The following is an 11,910-nucleotide window of genomic DNA, read 5'->3' as shown; positions in this document are numbered from 1 at the left end:
AGACATAAGAATAAAGAAATAATAGCTATAGCTATACTATTGTATAAAGGGAACTCCTAGAATCAACAAGACTGAAAACCCTAGAGAGATGGAAATATATATGAATAAATAACAAGTATATTATCTCAGTAAGTAAAGAAGAAAATCAATGAGATACTACTTTACACCCATCAGACAAGGGAAAATTGCCCAGTTCTATAATGCTAAGTGTTGATGGGGAAACAAGAATTCTTTCACACTTGAACACTGCCATTTTGGAGGACAATCTGGCACAGTAGTTGCACATATACCAATTATGTAAGATTATCCAATCACACTCCTAAAGGAAAAAAGGGAGAATCCTTACCAGAAAAAGCACGTAAGAGAATATGTTTTTCACAACATTGTGGAAGCAGGGAATTGGAAACAACCTTGTTGTCCACCACCAGAGGAGGAAAGCTGTGGGTGCACATTCCTGAAGATGACACAGCAGTTAGAAACAGCATCTTGATTGTGTTGATGGTTTCATGGGTATATGCATATGCCCAAACTTATCAAATTGTAGACTTTACATACGTACAGTCTCTTTTCTGTCAATTACACCTTAATAAAGATGTAAAGAAATACATGGATTAGAAATGATAAGCCTCCTTCACTCTTCCCCACCCAAAAGAAATCTCTTTGGAGATTATTAGGGTGTCAACTCATAATTCTTAAATTTGCTATAAAGGTAAAGAATCCAGCATTTATCTAGACATTCCTGCACAAACTGTATTTGAAGGTAATCAAATAGTTGGTGGAAGAAAGTTCTTTATAGAAAATCACAATTAATAAATGCAATAGGAGAAAAGAATGATAAAATCTCTATTTTCCATCCTACACTGAAATAATAGATCTATAGACAACTATCTTCAATGGTCCCTAAACCATGAGGTGAGAGGTGGATGAGGAACTTATCATAATTAGCAAGTCAGGCCAGCATCATCTGAATGCACTGATTAATCTAACCAAAGGAATATCATGTGCCTCCCATTATGTTACACTAGGAAATACATGGTACTATTCATGAAGTATTCTTACCAAGAAAACAAACAAACAAATGAATCAAACCAAGCCTTTAAATCTAACCACTAGGTTAAACAAGAAACATTTTAAATGATACCTCACGGACACAATCAGCCAAAAGACAAAATGTGGGAAATAATTTAGAAGAAATAATCCAGTTTCTACAAAGAAAGAAATATATATTAAAAAAAATATGGGGTGGAGGGTTGTCAAAAAAGAAAAAAAAAAAAGAAACAGCGTAGCTCGTAGAAACATAATGCTTGGTGAAAATGGAAGAAAAAGAGTGAGATATATTTATGTACGTTTAAAGTACATACACACAAAATGACACTACATATTTCCAAAGATGCGTTTACACTTAAGAGTATACATTAAACGCATCAGAGCAGTTACCTGTTGGGGAGGGGAGGATGGGAGTGAGGAATTTGATAATAGGAGGAAATCCATTTAAAATTGCTTTTTTTGCCTTGACTAAATCAATGATGATACTGTGCCGTGAGCCAAAGAATAAGATTAATTCACCCTCTGCATGTATCCCCCCCTCCTCTAAAAAAGACAAGAAAGAAAACTATACATATCATAGGATGGTAACAAATGCACATAGTCTGCATATTTGGACAAGGATAATTAGAAAAACTTGCTACCTACCAATTTTATGATTAATCAGGAAAAATAGCCAGAGGGCTGTAGAATTCTTGAGAGCTGAAAGAAGATCTCAGTAAAAGCTTTTCTAGTTCCCAGATTGCCAGTATATCTATTGCCCGACCATACCAAATTGATTTGTGTCTATTCTTCTTTGGAAAAGTCATCAACAAAGGAGACTCCACATCTTCTTTTAATAGCCTGTTTTAATATTTAACAAACAACCCTCTCAGGAAATTCCTTCTTATCTCTGTACTGTATTTTCACAGTTACTTTCCAGTTAGTTCTCAGAGAAGATGGATAAAAGTTGGTCTACATTTTCCTTATGATAATGCCTCATGTCTTAGGAGGTATTATTGTCTCCAGACTAATTAATTTCAATTCCTTCTACCTGTCCTCTTGGGTCTTATTTATTCACCACTTTAATCATATTATTAAACTACTCCAAACTTCTCCACTTCACAGCATCGTCAAGGTAAGGAGACATAAACTGAATGCAATACTAACTCCACAATGGCCCAATGTGTGACTAATTGAGAGAGAAATTATTTCCAACTATTGCTACCAGGAGTCCTTAAAGATAATAACTAGTGGCTGGGAGATCTCATCAACCTTTTTCTTTATGCATTTTAATTATAACAATTCCTTACATGTATAAATGTTATTGTTACAAAGAACTGTCTAATTTGGTCTTCCAACAACTCTATAATGACAGGAAAGATGTCACGATTCTCACTGCATAGATGAGTAATGTAAAGTGCAAAGAGGTTAAAGTAACTTGCCTGAGGTCACTGAGCTCTTAGGCGTTGGAGGTAGGACTTCTGATTCTAAGCATCTAGGAAGCAAGCTTGATTTCAAGCCTGTGAAGAGCTCGAATGGGAGGCAGTACAGAGCAAGAGAAAGAACATTAATTTGTTGCCAGAGGACTTGGATTGAGACTCCAGCTCTGCCACTGGCAATGGTGTGACCAGACAGGGATAATAATAGGGTTGATGTGAACATTATGGTTAAGGTGCACTCTATAAACTTTTTGTTTGTTTGGTTTTATAAATTTATGTATTTGTTTATTTTTGGCTGCATTGGGTCTTCATCGCTGCACGCGGGCTTTTCTCTAGTTGCGGCTAGCGGGGGCTACTCTTCGTTGCGGTGTGCCGGCTTCTCATTGTGGTGGCTTCTCTTGTGGAGCATAGGCTCAAGGCGCGCGGGCTTCAGTAATTGTGGCACGCGGGCTCAGTAGTTGTGGCTCGTGGGCTCTAGAGTGCAGGCTCAGTAGTTGTGGCGCGCGGGCTTAGTTGCTCTGCGGCATGTGGGATCTTCCCGGGCCAGGGATCAAAACTGTGTCCCCTGCACTGGCAGACAGATTCTTAACCACTGTGCCACAAGGAAGTCTCTAAACTTTGATTTTTCATGTTTTCTTTGTTCTGATGATTTGAGTACATCTGCTTTAAGAAGCTATTCCAAAATAACTTTCCTTTTCTTCTTTTTAAGAAGTTATTCCAAGGTAATTTTCCTTTTCTTCTCTGTTCCCACATCACCAGTTTAATTCTTCTTGAAAATATGGTCTTTTGATGTTATCAGTTGTTTGGTTTTTCTTCCCTTTGCACCTGGAGCAACATTCCGTTGCTCCTCTTGTATTTTAGATATTTATTGACAAAATTGGGAACTAAGAAACACATTCACTCTGACACTTTTGTCCTTCCTTAGATTACAAAATCAGCCTCAAAATATTAATTGACTATGGACAAAAAATAAAAAGCAATAGATATTTGTGCTCCTTTATATTTGTGGGTTTTGAAGCAGTAAAAGAGGGAGCAAATGACCACAGGCATTGAGGGAAAAATAATTAATATCATGTAACTTATGCGAGTCTCATGACTCTTTAAACCTTTAAAAGTTAGTGTTGGAGAGCAAAACCTCAGAACGTGTCAATGATCCACTATTGCAATACTTTATTGAACAGAACTGTAGTAGTTATACACCAGATTTTCCCAACTAGAGTCACAAAGTCTTCACAATTATAAACAATGTGTAAACTTTATTTCTTGCTATGTAGGGAATTTCTGGAAGTATCTGATTAACACTCCACTTCTAGAAAAGTCCCTCTTTTCATCCACATAATTGGTCCAGAGCCTCTGTCCATGTTTCCAAAGTTTCCAGAGTCAGTGATTACTGACTTACTTATGATTCGGTTATTCAATACTTCCTTGGATTACATGAGCCAGTTTATTTTTTCTTTTGTCTTAATGTGGTAAAAACGGATACCTCTTTCACCATCCAACTAATATCTGCTACAACTAATGTTTACATGGTTGAGGTGCTGTCTGTCAGATGGGATGCTGAGCTGAGCTGGTCATGTGGAAATATGTAGAATAGAAAGTAACATTAAGCTGGCAACAAAGAAAAAATCACGCAGCATGGGAACATGTAAAAACTTTACCTAGTGAGTATTAAAGAGTACACAGTCAGGGCATCACCAACATAGTATTGAAAGAACATCAAGTGAACTGTCTGATAACTGTCTCTGCTTTTATAGACACTGTGAGATATTATTATACAGTTGCCATTGACTGTGTTGTAATTGTTGCTCACTTTAGCTTTGCTTCAAGTCTTTAACTGTTTCAATGTGCTGCCATAGCTAATATTAAAAAGTGTGACAGGAAAATAGAAGGTATGAGGACTCAGACTGACATACACAGTAGAAAAGAAAGCAGCTGAAACATATTTTACAGTGATAATTTCTTAAAACCCGCCAGTCATCAGGGAAGAAAAAAAAAAAAAGTACGTTGTCTTGTCATTGTCTGCGTATGTGCAAACGTGTGTTTCGAAGGAATCTGTTCACCTTGTTATTTACTATTGAATTTTAAGTTAAATGGGGATCTTCTTTTTGTGAAGTGAAAGCCTTTCACTAAAGCATTGGACATTTATCTGTCAAAAGCTCCCAGCTGGCTTCTAAGAGAGGTAACTTTTCATTTACATAAAAACCCTGCGATTTTACTGAAATAGAAAGTGCAGGAAAAACACTGGTATTCCTCAACATGCCTATAAATTCTCCTGTCAAGTCTTAAGATGTTAAAGAGGTAAAGGTTTGAGCACGAACTATGAAATGTAGTGGGTCACCAATGCAGACCTCTTAGATGTCAGCCATGCAGAAGATTTACTCTCAAATTCTGATTTGCTGCTGAAGGAAAACATGTAAATATGTGGATAAAAGAATGATATTATTGGCAAGTTAAAATAAACTATTTTTATTTAATATAGTTTTTTTCCCCCTTGAAAGCTACTGTAAAATGGGTGAGGTGGCAACTTATAATTGAGGGATTCATGTATTTTTTTCTGTGTTTCTAACAGATTGCTAGTTGTGACTTGAGTATCTGTTTTTCAAATACGTGGGTCTAAAAAAAAATGTCGTTGAAATAAATACACCCAGCTCCAATTGTAATTGCTTAACAAATAATTTTATTCTCTTCATCTTCTAAAACTTTCAGGACATCATTAGTTAATATACACTGAAGCTTGAAGGTTTTGTAAGTTTCTACTACCATATTTTTTAAATTATCTTTTTTAGAAAAAGTTGGAAAATTTTTTATGAGAGGTTTTCACCAGGAAGTTTACTGAAAACAATTGGTGATGATTAAATGTTTCATTGCTACTTTAGGAATTCTTTTTAAACTCTCACAGAGATTGGAATTAATTGGGATTGAAACAAGAATTGATCTCCAGCCTCAAATCATTTGAATGACCTGGCTCTGAAAGAAAACAGAAAACTGTATACTTACTTTGAGGCTAGTGATAACTGAGATGGAGTGATCATTAGTAAGGCAAATAGTAAATATAGCTGGCCATGCACTGGGTCTTATATACCCTTGCTTTTCTTTCAGTATCAATGGACCTGACAGAATATTTAAGTGATCTTTAGCTCAGAGTTGCAAAAGTGTTGAGACTTTTTATTGTAGAATCTCTCACTTAATTGAATTCTATAGCCTATCTAGAATCTGTGGTCTATGTCCAGAATACATAGCTTTCTTAGATCTTTCATATTCTTGTTTTATGAATATGTGTCTGATGTGTTAATGTTAATACACCCTTTTGTAAAGCAAATTTCATTATGTAAAGATGTTTAATTTTTTTTTTAAGTAATTGAATACCTTTGTTTATCAGGGCCCTAGTAAAAAGCAGTGTGGGTTATTGTCGCTTGATACTAACAGATGAGATTCAGTGCCTTTGATCGGCTTGGATTTCCACAGGCATGGATCTTGAAATAGTCTCCATATCATGCTAAGATACTGCTTTAAAAAACTTGTCGCTTTTTCCACCTGTGCCACCAACTGCCCACCATTGTTCGAGGGAAGCCACGTGCAGGCATGACCAGACTTCATGATCTTTATCATTGTTATTATAGTCCATAAGTTAAGTGAATACATTCAAAGCATTTCCTACAATCATATATTACCTTTGAGATTACAACTGCTTGTATTAGATTTAGCTGCTTTTCAGCTGCCACATTTTATATCAGTATTGCATAGGTAAATGATCATTTCCTTCCAGGGAGAAAAATACTTTATCCAACACAATGGGTACAATGGACAAACTTAAATAATGATTTAAATTAATAACTATAGAAAGAACATCTATGAAAGGTGGGTTTTCATTTACAAAAAAAGACTTGGTATTTTTTAAAAAATCAATATTTACTCATTATATTAAAAAAATTTTTTTAAATGTAGTTCTTACCAAAAAAAAAGAGAGAGACAGAAAGACTTAGTAGAAAAACTCAGAATATATAGCTCTATTTATTATATTGGATAATTGGCAAGTTAGATATAGCCTCAAATATTAATGCAGAAGATGCTTCAGTGATCAAAGAAAGCACTTCCCTCTTTAAATAAATTTTATTTTGGTATATTACTGACTCTGTTGTTATGGGTGAACTGCTTTTTAGATATACACTGCTTAATTCTTGAATTGAAGAAACCAAAATGAGAAACCGACAAAGGGAGAACTGAGTATTAGTTGAGTCTGAGACATGACAGGAAAATAAAAAGGTGAACGGATGATGGAAAATATTTTTAAAGTATGACTTCATTGTTAATGATTCTTTTCACCAGAGGAACATTCCTAGGTATGAAAAATGAAACTCATTGGAGCTTTAGATCAAAAGATGGTGCTTAATAAGCATAATTAAAAAGTAAGGAAATGGACTTTCTCATGAACATAATGTTTTGGAGGTTCTGAATTGTTAGAAATGACATAGAAATAATTACACTTCCCCTATATATAAATCAAGATAGAGTGAATTATTCTAGAATGATTAAAATGACTAGTCTACATCCTGAGACCTAGTATTGCTTGACTGAAAAGAGGAAAGTAGCAAAGAAATGGTTTACTGTGAGAAAGAATGATGTGAGGCCTGAGGCCCACTCTGAGGCCTGAGTGATCTAGATTCCTAATTTATCCTCAGAGGGTAATTTTATGGGGATATCTTTCTCCTGTGCTTTTACAACGGGTCTGATTGTTCTGTTCTACTCTGCTATGCAAGTACATGGAGGACTCATTTAAAAACTCTCTGTGTATCAAATATAAGTTACAGATTCCATGTACAGAAAATATGAACACATATACAAACATGTGCACACAGTTACAAGATGTTCACAGATTCCAAAGCTCTGTGTACCTGATTCCAGGTTAAGAAACTATTTTGCAATGTCACGTATGCTATGAACTTGCTGTAAGCACAGCCTTTCCTCTGCCACTGAAGTCTATATAACTTCCATAATATGATAGTCTCGCCTGCCAGTAGGTAAAATGCTTGCTTGAGAATAGAACAGCAAAGAAGAAGAGCTTTGTCTAACAGCAGTAAACTCCAGAGGGGTGCACACCAGTACACAAAAGGAATGAACAAGCCTTAAATATTAGACAGTCTGTCGTCACTGACAGCCCCAAAGAAGTCAAACCTCAAATTTGTCTAAGGCTCAAAGTTTAGCTCTTGATTTTATGGTAGATTTGATAGACAAACGTATGCTTTATATAAGTAACTGTAGAATAATTTATATTTTTCTTCTTTTAAATGGTTAAAAAAACATGTCTTTATGACATTCCAACAACTAACTAACCCTAGGGGCAAAAAAAAAAGGACACAAAAAAGAGTATGGCTGGTTTCCAAGCTTTTCTGCAAAGAACAGTGCAGTGATGAAGAAGAATTAGCCACAGCAGTTAAATCTCTTGCTTAGATTTTTTTTTTTCACAATTAGAGGATGCACTCATCATACAAAGTCTTACTGTCAAATTGATCCCAATAGCTTACACTGAACACCTTTTATGAAACTGATGGGTGAAAATTATATAAGTCAAGCACCAAGATGAATACAAAAGTGAAAAGCTTTTTTCCCCCTTGGGGAAAAGTCACGTTTTTTACAGCATCAAAGTTTTAAAATATTACTTAAAAATTAGCATAAAGTAAGAGAGATAAGTTAGTCAAATTTGGGTGAGTTAAATATTTTAAAAGTTGAAGAATGGACTTCTGCTTTCAGCCAAGATGGAATAGTAGGGACTAGATTTACTTTCCTGACCGAAACAAATGAAAAACTGAATAAAACATATGCATCATTGGTTTTTAAGAAACTGGACATCATGAAATGAGTGATAGTGATTCTAAAAAACAGGAAACAAATGAGATGAGCACGAAGATGGTCTCAGTTTATTGCCTACAAACAGTTTCTAGATCGTGGCACAGATTGGAAGAATTCAGGTGGATACCGGGTAGTCTCTCTGAGTTCAGAAAGCATAGTTGGAGTCCAGGGAGGCCAAGGCTGCTAGAGTTTGCAGGGCACAGAGGAGAGAACTTTATAAACGGAGATATTCTACACATACTAACAAAGCTCACTCAAGAAGAAATAGATCATTTTAATGGTCATCTATCTATTAAAGATATGGAATTTTTATAGAGAAAACCCCAAGTCCAGATGGCTCTATTGGTGAATTCTACCCAAATATTTTTTAAAAGATAACAATCTTATAAAAGCTCTCTCAGAAAAGTAAAAAGAAAAAAAAAATACTTTCCAACTTATTCTATGAGACCAGCTTTACTCAGATATGAAAAACAGACCAAGACTTTACAGGAAGAAAACTACAGACTAATATTTCTCATAACACAGATGCAAAAATTCTCAACAAAATTTTAGTAATTTGAAGCAAAAAGTGGGTTCCAAGTGGGTTTTTTTCCCCTCAGGAATGCAAGGTTGGCTTAACATTTAAAAATCTATCAATGTAATTCATCACATTAACAGACTAAAAAGGAAAACCACATGACCATCTCAGCTGGTGCAGAAAAGCATTGAACAAAATCCACATCCATTCCTGATTTAAAAAAACAAAACAAAACCTCTCCACAAACTAGGAAAAAAGGAAACTTCCTTAATCCAATAAAGGGCATTTATGAAAAGCCCACAGCTAACATCAGACTTATCGGTGAAAGACTGAATGCTTGTCCCATAATGTCAACAACAAGGCAAGTATGTTAGCTCTCAATATCTCTATTCACCATTTCATTGGAGGCTAGGGTAAGCAAAAGAAATAAAACGTATGGAGTTTAAAAATAAAGTAAAACTGCCTTAATTCATAGGCAACATGACTTTCCTATCAGGAAAATTTTATGGAATCACATAAAATGTTTTAGAACTATTAGAGCTTAGTGAGTTTGAAGCATACAAGATCATTATACAAAATTCAATTGTTTTTCTGTATGCTAGCAATGAAAAATGAAAAATTGAAAAAAATTTTGACAAAGAAGCAAAGGCAATTCAGTGGAGAAAGGATTATCTTTTCAACAAATGATAATAGAAAATTTGGATATGCATGTACAAAAAGTAAATTTGATCAGCATCTCACATCATATACAAAAATTAATTCAAAATGGATCAGAGTACTTAATAAAATCTAAAACTATACAACTTCTAGAAAAAACAGACTAGAAAATCTTGAGTTAGGCAAAGGTTTTATAGATATGATTCCAAAAGCATGGTCCATGAAAGAAAAAATTGAGCTTCATCAAAATTCAAAATTGCTCTTCAGAAGACACTGGTAAGAGAATGAAGAGACGAGCCACAGATTGGGAAAAAGTATTTGCAAGTAATCATTATATATATCTCATAAAAATTTATATCCAGATATTTAGAAAAACATCTCTCAGGTCTCATTAATAAGAAAACAAATAACACAATTTTTTAAATGGCTGAAAGATTTCAATAGACCCTCCACCAAAAAAGATATAAGGATATATCTTTATATAAGATATAAAGATATAAAGATATAGATATAAGGATAGAAAATAAATACATGAATGGTGCTCAATGTCATTAGTCTTTAGGGAAATGCAAATTAAAACTATAAGATACCACTCTGTGCCTATTCAAAAGGTTAAAATTAAAAATAACAACCATACCAAGTTTTGTTGAGAATGTGGAGCAACTGAAACAAACAATTAAAAAAAAAAAAACAAAACTAAAGTTAGGCATATCATTTTGAAACTACAGCAATCAAAGATAAAGGAAAGATGCCACAAAAAATCAGAGGGGAAAAAAACCTTACCTATAAAGGAAAAGGAATTATAATTACATCTGACCTCTCCTCAGAAACCAAGCAAGAACAGAGTACAGTACAATATTTAAAGTATAAAGAGAAAAAAACCATCAACCCAGAGTTCGGTACCCTGTGAAATTGTCTTTCAAAAGTGAAGGAGAAATAAAAACTTTCTCAAATAAACTGATATTGAGGATATTTGTTGCCAGTAGACCTGCCTTTTTTTATGCTAATATATGAGTGAAATGAATGTTAGTAATGATACAAGGGACAAGAGGGAGGAATTAGGATTATTAGGATTATTTTGTTATTAAAAGGTATTCACACTACCCATGAAGTAGTGTAGTTATTTGGACTTGGATTAGTTGAAAATGTATATTTCAAACTTCAGGGCAACCACTAAAAAAAATTAAAAAGATGTATAATTGATATGCATAAAGAAAGAAGAGAAAATGGAATCATATAAAATGTTCAGTTAGGACCACAAAAGGCAGAAAAAGAGTGGAAGAAAAAAATAGGAACAAAGAACAAGGGCAACAAATAGAAGACAACAAATATGGTAGACATTAATCCAACTATATCAACAATCACTTTAAATATCAATGGTCTAAATGCACCAATTAAAAGACAGAGATAGAGTAGATCAAGAAATAAGACCTAACTATATAATGTACTCAAGAAACCCACTTTCAATATAAAGATACACATAGATTAAAAGTAAATGGATGGATAAAAATATACCACGCTAACGCGAATCAAAAGAAAATAGAAGGGACTTCCCTAGTGGCACAGTGGTTAAGAATCCACCTGCCAATGCAGAGGACACAGGTTCGAGCCCTGGTCTAGGAAGATCCCACATGCCGTGGAGCAACTAAGCCCGTGCGCCACAACTACTGAGCCTTCGCTCTAGAGCCCGTGAGCCACAACTACTGAGCCCACATGCCATAATTACTGAAGCCCACGTGCCTAGAGCCCAACACAGCCAAAAATAAATAAATAAATAAATTTATTTATTTAAAAAAAGAAAATAGGAGCAGCTGCATTAATTTCAGAGCAGACTTCAAAGCATGGAAAGTTATCAGAGATAAAGATGGGCATTACATGATGATAAAGGAGTCAATTCTCAAAAACCAAAATCCTTAACGTGTATTTACCTAACAGCATAGTGTCAAAGTATTAATACATGAGGCAAAATTGACAGAACTTCAAGGAGAAATAGATCCATTCACTATCACAGTTGGAGATTTGAACAGCCCTCTATCAGAAGTGGACATATCAGCAGGCAGAAAATCAGAAGGATATAGTTGAACTCAACAACACCAAAAATCAACTGTGTATAACTGACACCTATATACTGCTTCATCCAACAACAGCACACTACACATTCTTCTCAAGCTCACATGGAACATTCACCAAGAGTTCATATTATGAGCCATAAAACATACCCTAATTTAAAACAATAGAAATCAAACAATGTCTGCTCTCAGACCACAATGAAATTAAACTAGAAATCAATAACTGAAATATAACTGGAAATTCCCAAAATATGTGAAGATTAAACAACGTAAATAACATAGGAGTCAAAGAAGAAATCTCAGGAGAAATTTTAAAATATTTTGAACTAAAGGAAAATGAAACACATAACTTAAA

This window comes from Stenella coeruleoalba (assembly GCF_951394435.1).
Source record: "Stenella coeruleoalba genome assembly, chromosome: 12".
In the NCBI taxonomy this organism is placed as follows: Eukaryota; Metazoa; Chordata; class Mammalia; order Artiodactyla; family Delphinidae; genus Stenella; species Stenella coeruleoalba.
Note: the sequence above shows the minus strand (reverse complement) of the source record.